The sequence below is a fragment of the Salmo salar genome, chromosome ssa11 (genome assembly GCF_905237065.1).
Source record: "Salmo salar chromosome ssa11, Ssal_v3.1, whole genome shotgun sequence".
NCBI lineage: Eukaryota > Metazoa > Chordata > Actinopteri > Salmoniformes > Salmonidae > Salmo > Salmo salar.
The window spans coordinates 100,272,518-100,286,089 of NC_059452.1; the positions used below are offsets into that span (position 1 = coordinate 100,272,518).

General features: G+C 43.1%; 1 pseudogene; it reads right to left on the bottom strand.

Annotated features, from left to right (window-relative positions):
• Positions 1 to 967: 967 nt before the first annotated feature.
• On the bottom strand, positions 968 to 13,572 carry LOC106595320 (olfactory receptor 10G7-like; annotated as a pseudogene).

Consider the following 13,572-nt stretch of genomic DNA (forward strand, 5'->3'; position numbering starts at 1 on the left):
AAGAGTGAGAAGGACATAAACATACAGACCCTCGTCTGGATTTCTAAAAGCTCCAAAGACCTTCTTTAAGGCACTGTCTTTAGCCCACCAGCGTCTCTCCAATTGGAGCAAGACGTCTGTGTCTTGGGTCCTTGCTCTCCTTCTCCAGTACGATTCACGGAAGAACACAGCTACGTTGTTAGTGAGAGAAAAAAGTGACCCACTTGCCAAGACACTGTTGTGTCTGCCAAAACAAGGATCAAAATGTGTGCATAGTATCACACATGCACTTGACCGGTGGACTTTACAGAGAGCAGGGAAGAGAAGCCTTTACAGTGGCTTGCAAAAGTATTCACCCACCCTGGCATTTTTCCTATTTTGTTGCCTTACAATCTGTAATTAAAATAGATTTTTGGGGGGGTTTGTATCGTTTGATTTAAACAACATGCCTACCACTTTGAAGATACAAACAAGAAATAAGGCAAAAAACTGAACAATTTCATAACTATCCCCCCCCCAAAGTCAATACTTGGCAGAGCCACCTTTTGCAGCAATTACAGCTGCAAGTCTCCTGGGGTATGTCTCTATAAGCTTGGCACATCTAGCCACTGGGATTTTTGCTCATTCTTCAAGGCAAACCTGCTCCAGCTCGTTCAAGTTGGATGGGTTCTGCTGATGTACAGCAATCTTTAAGTCAGACCACAGATTCTCAATTGGATTGAGGTCTGGGCTTTGACTAGGCCATTCCAAGACATTTAAATGTTTCACCTTAAACCACTCGAGTGTTGAACAGGTGGACATCCTTTTCACCACCAGCATTAGCACCACCATGATCTCTGTCCTGCAGAGCGTAATGCTTTACTGATTATGGCCACGCTGTTACCTTCGCTGCTGATGTGAGCTGAATTGGAAATTATATTTAAAATCTTTAAACGTACATTAGTGCAGTTTCTGATTTGAAGTCCCAAAAATAATACTTTTCACTACCTCATTTCATCACTGCAATTCTTTTTCTAGACAGTATCTGAACAAATCTCTTCCTAATCTCCTTGGTCTTCAGACAGTAGACTACTGGGTTGATCAGAGAAGCTAACAGCGTGGCTATAATCAGTAAAGCATTACGCTCTGTCAGATTCAGCCTCACCCCTATCCTCGTCAACAACACAGAGACTAACTTGGGAGCGTAGTAACAGGACACCACAATGATGTGACAAATACAGGTTTTAAACACCTGCACTCTGCTCTCGTTGTTAGGCAGTCTCAGTACTGTGTAGATCAGATTCACGTATGACAGCAGAATGAATGTGAGCTGTGCACCAACCAACCACAGACCCAGGATGGTGGGAAGCATCAAATAGGGTTCAGGGTTGACACAGGCGGCTCTGACCATAGCAGGATAGTCACAGAACACATATCTAATGATGGGCTGGCAGTATGGAAGGCTGTCTGCCTGAGCTGCTACTACCCCCATGACCCCTAACCCTTTCAGCCAGGTAGCTGTGATCAACAGGAAGAGCCGCGGGTTAGTCAGGATGCTGTGGTACCTAAGAGGAGTGCTGATAGTGATGGTTCGGTCCAAAGCCATCAGGGACAGGGCCAGACACTCTTCGATGTCACCCAGTTGGTAGATGTACATGCTTGATATGCAGGAGTAGTAGGAGATGGTTTAGACCTCGGCCAGCAGGACAGAGATCATGGGGGTGCTGGTGCTGGTGGTGAACAGGATGTGGACAAAGATACAGTAGATGATATGCAATGTATATGCTATCTCTAGATATACTCAGGCAATTCACACAAGAAGGTACAACTTCGATGGCCCCACCTGCTTCATACTGCAAGAAAAAAACGACAGCTATCAGATTGTAATGTATCTCAAGGTAGTGGTAAAAGTGAAAACATACAGTTGAAGTCAGAAGTTTACGTACACCTTTGCTAAATACAATTAAACTCACTTTTTCACAATTCCTGACATTTAATCCTAGTAAAAATTCCCTTTCATAGGTCAGTTAGGATCACTTCTTCATTTTAACCTGTTATGGCTAGGGGGCAGTATTTTCACGGCTGGATAAAAAACATACCCGATTTAATCTGGTTACCACTCCTACCCAGTAACTAGAATATGCATATACTTATTACATATGGATAGAAAACACTCCAAAGTTTCTAAAACTGTTTGAATGGTGTCTGTGAGTATAACAGAACTCATTTGGCAGGCAAAAACCTGACAAGGTTTCAGGCAGGAAGTGGCCTGTCTGACAAGGTGTCGTTCTTCTTGTCTCTGTTTATTGAAGAGTGAGGATCTTAGCTGTCCCGTGACACTTCCTACGGCTGCCATAGGGTCTCAGAAGGCGGCAAAAAGCTGAATCGTGGCTTTGCAGGCTCTGGCTGAAACAAAGTAGCGCGTTTGGGTAGTGGCTGGATACAGTACTGTGAGACTCAGGCTCGTGCCCGCGTCGACCGAAAGCTTTGTTTACTTTCCTCTGTTTAGCTAAATGGACATTCCCGGTCGGAATATTATCGCTTTTTTACGAGAAAAATGGCATAAAAATGGATTTTAAACAGCGGTTGACATGCTTCGAAGTACGGTAATGGAATATTTAGATTTTTTTTGTCACGAATTGCGCCATGCGCGCGACCCTGATTTATCATTTCAGATAGTGTCTGGGACGCACGAACAAAACGCCGCTATTCGGATATAACGATGGATTATTTTGGACCAAACCAACATTTGTTATTGAAGTAGCAGTCCTGGGAGTGCATTCTGACGAAGACAACAAAAGGTAATGAAACTTTTATAATAGTAAAGCTGATATTGGTGAGTGCTAAACTTGCCGGGTGTCTAAAAAGCTAGCCAGTGATGCCTGGGCTATGTACTTAGAATATTGCAAAATGTGCTTTCACCAAAAAGCTATTTTAAAATCGGACATATCGAGTGCATAGAGGAGGTCTGTATCTATAATTCTTAAAATAATTGTTATGCTTTTTGTGAACGTTTATCGTGAGTAATTTAGTAAAATATTAGCGAATTCCCCGGAAGTTTGGTTAGTGTTGCATTTAGCTATCTTCTGGGTTTTTGTGACATTATATGCTAGCTTGAAAAATGGGTGTCTGATTATTTCTGGCTTGGTACTCTGCTGACATAATCTAATGTTTTGCTTTCGTTGTAAAGCCTTTTTGAAATCGGACAGTGTGGTTAGATAAAGGAGAGTCTTATCTTTAAAATGCTGTGAAATAGTCATGTTTGAAAAATTGAAGTTTTTGTATTTTAGAGGAGTTTGTATTTCGCGCCACGCCCATCATTGGATATTGGAGCAGGTGTTCCGCTAGCGGAACGTCTAGATGTAAGAGGTTTAACGTACTTCGAAGCATGTAAAACGCTGTTTAAAATCAAGGCACTTTTATGCTATTTTTCCCGTAAAATAGCGATAATATTCCAACCGGGCGATGTTGTATTCATTCAAAGGCTGAAAGAAAAAAATTGAGACGTCTCGTGGACGCGCATCTCCAGTGTCACTGTTCCCAGCCTGACCACTCACAAAAACTCCTGCTGTTTTTCGCCCAGAGACTGCAGACACCCCATTACACTTTCTGGCGCCTTCTGAGAGCCATTGGAAGCCTTAGAAAATGTCATGTTACAACACAGATGCTGTATTTTCGATAGAGATGCCACAGAAGGAGACCAAATTGTCAGACAGGGCACTTCCTGTATGGAATCTTCTCAGGTTTTGGCCTGCCATATGAGTTCTGTTATACTCACAGACATCATTCAAACAGTTTTAGAAACTTTGGAGTGTTTTCTATCCAAAGCCAATAATTATATGCATATTCTAGTTACTGGGCAGGAGTAGTAACCAGATTAAATCGGGTACGTTTTTTATCCAGCCGTGAAAATACTGCCCCCTAGCCATAACAGGTTAACTTCTGACCAACTGGAATTGTGATACAGTGAATTATAAGTGAAATAATCTGTCTATAAACAATTGTTGGAAAAATGACTTGTGTCATGCACAAAGTAGATGTCCTAACCGACTTGCCAAAACTATAGTTTGTTAACATGAAATGTGTGGAGTGGTTGAAAACGAGTTTTCATGACGCCAACCTAAGTATATGTAAACTTCCGACTTCAACTGTACATTTGGGCCTAACATCGTGGCCTAAAGACATAGGCCCCCACTTCATCTGAAGCATGATGTGGCTAACAACAGTTCCATCGTCACCTGCATGGCTACCTGTAAAGGTGATGACTCAGCCTCCCAGGTCTACCAACACTCTAATTAGGTCTCTGATGACCACCTGTTTGTTGAGCCTGAGTCTGAGGAGAGTGACAGGGACACTACACCTGGTGGGAATACTGCTCTGCCAACATACAGCTTGTTACTGTTCACTCATTAGGAGAGAGAGGGAGGGACAGAGAGAGAGAGACTCGTGTAAGCAACAAGCGAAAGCTATGGGTTTAGGCAAGCTAATTAAATACTACTGCTAAATGTACATTTGCTGAATCTTGCCAAAAGGCTGTTATCCATCTCTCTACATTGTCCCTAAAAACCCAACAGTTAGTGGGGTTGTAATATGTTCAACACTGTGATATCAATCTTCTCATAGGATCTGATGTCTCTCAGTCAGAGTGAACAAATAGGCAGTCATCAGAGAGCCAATTACAATGTTGATACACCTGAGAAGAGTGTTTACATGTAGACAGCTTAGGCTGGGGAGAGTTATGACGTTTTAGGGTCAAAGGGCTAAAGAACAAGGTCAATACAAGTCGGCACTTTTGTTCCTACCTTGCATGCTGTCTACTGCAAAGCACTTGAAAATAAACTACTGGAAATGTAGGACTAGACAAGGCTGTCCCTTATCCCCCTTTTATTCACTATTGTGAAAAGCCACTGGTCATCTCAGTCCAGGTCAATGACAACATAAGGGAGGTGAAACGGAAGGACATCCAGGTCAATGAGAACATAAGGGAAGTGAAACAGAGGACATCCAGGCCAATGATAACATAAGGGAAGTGAAACAGAAGGACATCCAGGCCAATGACAACATAATGGAGGTGAAACGGAAGGACATCCAGGTCATTAAGAACATATCAGGAGCTGTTCCAGAAGGCTCAGGCAGTGGTCAGACAACAGTCCCACTTCAGAGTAATGAGTGAGTGATGCCAACCAGTCAGTGCCATGCTGGCATGTATCCAGTGGCTGATTTAGGCATAGGCGACATGGGCATCCACCCAGGGCGGCATCTTGCCGGGGGGCAGCATGGGATGCACAAGCAAAAATTTTTATTAATGATATATATATATATATATATATACACTGCTCAAAAAAATAATGGGAACACTAAAATAACACATCCTAGATCTGAATGAATGAAATAATCTTATTAAATACTTTTTTCTTTACATAGTTGAATGTGCTGACAACAAAATCACACAAAAATAATCAATGGAAATCCAATTTATCAACCCATGGAGGTCTGGATTTGGAGTCACACTCAAAATTAAAGTGGAAAACCACACTACAGGCTAATCCAACTTTGATGTAATGTCCTTATAACAAGTCAAAATGAGGCTCAGTAGTGTGTGTGGCCTCCACGTGCCTGTATGACCTCCCTACAACGCCTGGGCATGCTCTTGATGAGGTGGCGGATGGTCTCCTGAGGGATCTCCTCCCAGACCTGGACTAAAGCATCCGCCAACTCCTGGACAGTCTGTGGTGCAACGTGGCGTTGGTGGATGGAGCGAGACATGATGTCCCAGATGTGCTCAATTGGATTCAGGTCTGGGGAACGGGCGGGCCAGTCCATAGCATCAATGCCTTCCTCTTGCAGGAACTGCTGACACACTCCAGCCACATGAGGTCTAGCATTGTCTTGCATTAGGAGGAACCCAGGGCCAACCGCACCAGCATATGGTCTCACAAGGGGTCTGAGGATCTCATCTCGGTACCTAATGGCAGTCAGGCTACCTCTGGCGAGCACATGGAGGGCTGTGCGGTCCCCCAAAGAAATGCCACCCCACACCATGACTGACCCACCGCCAAACCGGTCATGCTGGAGGATGTTGCAGGCAGCAGAACGTTCTCCACGGCATCTCCAGACTGTCACGTCTGTCACGTGTGCTCAGTGTGAACCTGCTTTCATCTGTGAAGAGCACAGGGCGCCAGTGGCGAATTTGCCAATCTTGGTGTTGTCTGGCAAATGCCAAACGTCCTGCACGGTGTTGGGCTGTAAGCACAACCCCCACCTGTTGACGTCGGGCCCTCATACCACCCTCATGGAGTCTGTTTCTGACCGTTTGAGCAGACACATGCACATTTATGGCCTGCTGGAGGTCATTTTGCAGGGCTCTGACAGTGCTCCTCCTGCTCCTCCTTGCACAAAGGCAGAGGTAGCGGTCCTGCTGCTGGGTTGTTGCCCTCCTACGGCCTCCTCCATGTCTCCTGATGTACTGGCCAGTCTCCTGGTAGCGTCCATGCTCTGGACACTACGCTGACAGACACAGCAAACCTTCTTTCCACAGCTCGCATTGATGTGCCATCCTGGATGAGCTGCACTACCTGAGCCACTTGTGTGGGTTGTAGACTCCGTCTCATGCTACCACTAGAGTGAAAGCACCGCCAGCATTCAAAAAGTGACCAAAACATCAGCCAGGAAGCATAGGAACTGAGAAGTGGTCTGTGGTTACCACCTGCAGAACCACTCCTTTATTGAGGACGTCTTGCTAATTGCCTATAATTTCCACCTGTTGTCTATTCCATTTGCACAACAGCATGTGAAATGTATTGTCAATCAGTGTTGCTTCCTAAGTGGACAGTTTGATTTCACAGAAGTGTGATTGACTTGGAGTTACATTGTGCTGTTTAAGTGTTCCCTTTTAATGAAGCTCTCAACCTGATTCATTACAGCCTCGTCGATGAGAATGGGTGATTCTAGTTTGTGAGCTAAGCATGCTACTGCCTGGGAAGGTCCCCCACTCAGAAGTATGAGCTCCGGATTGGGCGTAGTAGGTTGACCTCAGGTCACTGGAAGCCCGAGGTAGGGGGAGCGGGGGAATCTGTCAATTAGAGCACCTCAAACTTTTTACAGTACTAATGCAATTAGGTGTGTAATTTAGTTTGTGTGTTTTCTGTTTGAAGTGCAATAGTGTAATAATCTTCTTTATAAGTGTGTAATCTATTTGTGTATTTATGTGATATAGGATTTGTGCAATTTAGTTTTATTTGTGTGTTTTTTGTTAGCAATAGGGTAATAGTGTAATAGTTCGATTCTCTTTATTATTTGTATTTATATACTACAATTTGTTTCTATTTGTCTTTGTTACTTCTTTTTGACTTTTATGAGTCTTATTTTTGTATATATATTTATATTTATATAGTTTTAAATGTTATGATTATTTATTTGTGTTGTTCCAAATGTCAACAGATGGAGGACTGAAGAGATGCTTTTGTAATGGAGTCCTCTGATGTCTGAACTGGGAGGGACGTTTCCCTCAGTATTGAATTGATACAAGACACATCTGTTACTTTTTATCGTCTTTGATGTTATTGAATCCAATGGTTCATCAATAGAGGGAGGAGGCTGTGTATTCTTCAAACATCTCAGGGAACTCCTGTCTTATAAAGGGTACCATACAGGAAGGTAGAATATTTGTACATTGTTATATTAGCAGAACACTGCTTCTACAGTATTATGTGAAAGATGGTTTATTCTACATGAAACATTGCTTCTATAGTATTACATGAAGGATGGTTTATTCTACATGAAACTGTTAACCTGATAGTTATCAAATCAAATTGTACTTGTCACATGCGCCAAATACAACAGGTGTAGACCTTACAGTGAAATGCTTACTTACAAGCCTTTAACCAATAATGCAGCTTAAGAAAATAAAAACATAAAAAAGTAAGAGATAAGAAAAACAAATAATTAAAGAGCAGAAGTAAATAACAATAGCGGGGCTATATACAGGGGTTACAGGTACAGAATCATTGTGTGAGGGGCACCGTGTTGAGTTAATTGAGGTAATATGAACATGTAGATATAGTTAGAGTTATTAAAGTGGCTATGCATAGATATTAACAGAGAGTAGCAGCAGCGTTGAAGAGAGGTGGGTGGAGGGCAATACAAATAGTCTGGGTAGCCATTTGATTAGCTATTCAGGAGTTTTATGGCTTGGGGTAGAAGCTGTTTAGAAGCTTCTTGGACCTAGACTTGGCGCCTCCGCTACCGCTTACCGTGCAGTAGCAGAGAGAACAGTCTATCACTAGGATGGCTGGAGTCTTTGACAATTTTTAGGGCCTTCCTCGAACACCGCCTGGTATAGAGGTCCTGGATGGCAGGAAGATTGGCCCCGGTGATGTATTGGGCTGTACGCACTACCCTCTGTAGTGCCTTGCGGTCGGATGCCGAGCAGTTGCCATACCAGGCAGTGATGCAACCCATCAGGATGCTCTCAATGGTGCAGCTGTAAAACCTTTTGAGGATCTGAGGACCCATGCCAAATCTTTTCAGTCTCCTGAGGGGGAATAGGTTTTATCGTGCCCTCTTCACGACTGTCTTGGTGTGCTTGGACTATGTTAGTTTGTTGGTGATGTGGATGCCAAGGAGCTCGAAGCTCTCAACCTGCTTCATTACAGCCTCGTCGATGAGAATGGGTGATTCTAATTTGTAAATAAGCATGCTTACTGTGAAATCCCACTCAATGTATTCGGATTGGGCGTAGTAGGTTGACCTCAGGTCACTGGAAGCCCGAGGTAGGGGCAGCGGGGGAATCTGTCAATTAGAGGCACCTCAAACTTTGTACAGTACTAATGCAATTAGGTGTGTAATTTAGTTTGTGTGTTTTCTGTTTGAAGTGCAATAGTGTAATAATCTTCTTTATAAGTGTGTAATCTATTTGTGTATTTATGTGATATAGGATTTGTGCAATTTAGTTTTATTTGTGTGTTTTTTGTTAGCAATAGGGTAATAGTGTAATAGTTTGATTCTCTTTATTATTTGTATTTATATACTACAATTTGTTTCTATTTGTCTTTGTTACTTCTTTTTGATATTTATGAGTCTTATTTTTGTATATATATTTATATTTATATAGTTTTAAATGTTATGATTATTTATTTGTGTTGTTCCAAATGTCAACAGATGGAGGACTGAAGAGATGCTTTTGTAATGGAGTCCTCTGATGTCTGAACTGGGAGGACGTTTCCCTCAGTATTGAATTGATACAAGACACATCTGTTACTTTTTATCGTCTTTGATGTTATTGAATCCAATGGTTCATCAATAGAGGGAGGAGGCTGTGTATTCTTCAAACATCTCAGGGAACTCCTGTCTTATAAAGGGTACCATACAGGAAGGTAGAATATTTGTACATTGTTATATTAGCAGAACACTGCTTCTACAGTATTATGTGAAAGATGGTTTATTCTACATGAAACATTGCTTCTATAGTATTACATGAAGGATGGTTTATTCTACATGAAACTGTTAACCTGATAGTTATCAAATCAAATTGTACTTGTCACATGCGCCAAATACAACAGGTGTAGACCTTACAGTGAAATGCTTACTTACAAGCCTTTAACCAATAATGCAGCTTAAGAAAATAAAAACATAAAAAAGTAAGAGATAAGAAAAACAAATAATTAAAGAGCAGAAGTAAATAACAATAGCGGGGCTATATACAGGGGTTACAGGTACAGAATCATTGTGTGAGGGCACCGGTGTTGAGTTAATTGAGGTAATATGAACATGTAGATATAGTTAGAGTTATTAAAGTGGCTATGCATAGATATTAACAGAGAGTAGCAGCAGCGTTGAAGAGAGGTGGGTGGAGGGCAATACAAATAGTCTGGGTAGCCATTTGATTAGCTATTCAGGAGTTTTATGGCTTGGGGGTAGAAGCTGTTTAGAAGCTTCTTGGACCTAGACTTGGCGCTCCGCTACCGCTTACCGTGCAGTAGCAGAGAACAGTCTATCACTAGGATGGCTGGAGTCTTTGACAATTTTTAGGGCCTTCCTCGAACACCGCCTGGTATAGAGGTCCTGGATGGCAGGAAGATTGGCCCCGGTGATGTATTGGGCTGTACGCACTACCCTCTGTAGTGCCTTGCGGTCGGATGCCGAGCAGTTGCCATACCAGGCAGTGATGCAACCCATCAGGATGCTCTCAATGGTGCAGCTGTAAAACCTTTTGAGGATCTGAGGACCCATGCCAAATCTTTTCAGTCTCCTGAGGGGGAATAGGTTTTATCGTGCCCTCTTCACGACTGTCTTGGTGTGCTTGGACTATGTTAGTTTGTTGGTGATGTGGATGCCAAGGAGCTCGAAGCTCTCAACCTGCTTCATTACAGCCTCGTCGATGAGAATGGGTGCGTGCTTAGTCCTTTTCCTCTAGTCCACAATCATCTCCTTTGTCTTGATCACGTTGAGGGAGAGGTTGTTGTCCTTGCACCACACGGTCAGGTCTCTGACCTCCTTCCTATAGTCCGTCTCGTCAGTGATCAGGCCTACCACTGTTGTGTCAACAGCAAACTTAATATGGTGTTGGAGTCGTGCCAGGCCGTGCAGTCATGATTGAACAGGGAGTAAAGGAGGGGGCTGAGCACCACCCCCGAGGGGCCCCCATGTTGAGGATCAGCGTGGCGGATGTGTTGTTACCTACCCTTACCACCTGCGGGCAGCGAGGAGGTCATAGAGAGTATGATCACACAGTCGTCCGGAACAGCAGATGCTCTCATGCATGTTTCAGTGTTACTTGCCTTGAAGCGAGAAGTTATTTAGCTTGTCTGATAGGTTCATGTCACGGGGCAGCTCTCGGCGGTGCTTCCCTTTTTAGTCTGTAATAGTTTGCAAGCTCTGCCATATTGGACTAGCGTCAAAGCCGGTGTAGTACAATTCGATCTTGGTCTTGTATTGATGCTTTGCCTGTTTGATGGTTCGTCGGAGGGCATAGCAGGATTTCTTATAAGCTTCCCGGTTAGAGTCCCGCTCCTTGAAAGCGGCAGCTCTACCTTTTAGCTCAGTGCAAATGTTGCCTATAATCCATGGCTTCTGGTTTGATAAATTCCTTCTTTATATCCCCAAAATGTCAATTTATTTGGCGCTTTGATTCAGAAATACACCGGTTCCAACTCGCCCAACATCACTACAAAGTATCTAATAAGTTACCTGTAAACTTGGTAAAAATTTCAAACAACGTTCCTAATCCAACCTTAGGTATCCTAAAGCATATATAATCGATACAATTTAAGAAGGAATGTACTGTGTTCAATAGCGGATAAAAACAACGTGAAGCGCGCTCCAGGTTGTGCGCAACAAACAATACAGTCCACTTGGCTTGACACTTAGAAAGAACAGACATACTTCTTCATTTCTCAAAGGAAAAATATCAACCATTTTCTAAAGACTGTTGACATCTAGTGGAAGCCATAGGAACTGCAACCAGGTTCCTCATAAATATAGTTTCCCATAGAAATCCAATTGAAAACACAGTGACCTCAATTAGTTTTTCCTGGATGGTTTGTCCTCGGGGTTTCGCCTGCCAAAGAAGTTCCGTTATACTCACACACATTATTTTAACAGTTTTAGAAACTAGAGTGTTTTCTATCCAAATCTACCAATTATATGCATATCCTAGCTAGTAACAGGCAGTTTATTTTGGGCACGCATTTCATCCGGACGTGAAAATAGTGCCTCCTAGCCCAAAGATATTTTAACAAACAGATTACCGACCATTTCGAATCCCACCGTACCTTCTCCGCTATGCAATCTGGTTTCCGAGCTGGTCATGGGTGCTCAAGGTCCTAAACGATATCATAACCGCCATCGATAAGAGACAATACTGTGCAGTTGTATTCATCGACCTGGCCTAGGCTTTCAACTCTGTCAATCACCACATTCTTATTGGCAGACTCAATAGCCTTGGTTTCTCAAATGACTGCCTCGAATAGTTCACCAACTACTTCTCTGATAGAGTTCAGTGTGTCAAAACGGAGGGCCTGTGTCCGGACCTCTGGCAGTCTCTATGGGGGTGCCACAGGGTTCAATTCTCGGGCCGACTCTCTTCTCGGTATACATCAATGATGTCGCTCTTGCTGCTGGTGTTTCTCATATCCACCTCTACGCAGACGACACCATTCTGTATACTTCTGGCCCTTCTTTGGACACTGTGTTAACTAACATCCAGACGACCTTCAATGCCATACAACTCTCCTTCTGTGGCCTCCAACTGCTCTTAAATGCAAGTAAAACTAACTACATGCTCTTCAACCAATCGCTGCCCGCACCTGCCCGCGCGTCCAGCGTCACTACTCCGGACGGTTCTGACTTAGAATATGTGGACAACTACAAATACCTAGGTGTCTGGTTAGACTGTAAACTCTCCTTCCAGACTCACATTAAGCATCTCCAATCCAAAATTAAATCTAGAATCGGCTTCCCTATTTCGCAACAAAGCATCCTTCACACATGCAGCCAAACATACCCTCGTAATACTGACAATCCTACAGATCCTCGATTTCGGTGATGTCATTTACAAAATAGCCTCCAACACTCTACTCAACAAACTGGATGCAGTCTATCACAGTGCCATCCGTTTTCTCGCCAAAGCCCCATATACTACCCACCGCTGTGACCTGTACGCTCTCATTGGCTGGCCCTCGCTTCATACTTGTCGCCAAACCCACTGGCTCCAGGTCATCTACAAGTCTTTGCTAGGTAAAGCCCCACCTTATCTCAGCTCACTGGTCACCATAGCACCACCCACCCTTAGCACGCGCTCCAGCAGGTATATTTCACTGGTCACCCCCAAAGCCAGTTCCTCCTTTGGCCGCCTTTCCTTCCAGTTCTCTGCTGCCAATGACTGGAACGAACTGCAAAAATCACTGAAGCTGGAGACTCACAGATAACTGCACCTGTACATAGCCCATCTGTAAATAGCCCATCTAACTGCCTCATCCCCATGCTGTATTTATTTATCTTGTTCCTTTGCACCCCGTATCTCTACTCGCACATTCATCTTTTGCACATCACTCCAGTGTTTAATTTCTTTATTGTAATTACTTCGCCACCATGGCCTATTTATTGCCTTACCTCCCTTATCTTACCTCATTTGCACACACTGTATATATTATTTTTCTACTGTATTATTGACTGTATGTTTGTTTATTCCACGTGTAACTCTGTGTTGTTGTATGTGTCAAACTGCTTTGCTTTATCTTGGCCAGTTCGCTGTTGTAAATGAGAACTTGTTCTCAACTTGCCTACCTGGTTAAATAAAGGTGAAATATTGTTTTTTAAATAAAATAAATATGAGCTTAGGGATGAGACACACAGGTCTGTCAGGTTGAAAACTACGACGTCCCTAAGTTGAAGATAACAGAGGTTATAACAACGTCGGTAAGAAAACAGTTGAAAGTGAACAGATTCATAGGACCAGCGTTATTGCTAAAATAGCATATCCAGTTAAGAAATGATACCGCATTTATGCGAAGAGTTATGTGACATTAGAATATTTGTGTTACTGGAGCTAACAACGTACTTGGCCGTGTGGAGGTTCCTGGCCAGGTAGATAACAGCCATGATGGAGTTAGCCAT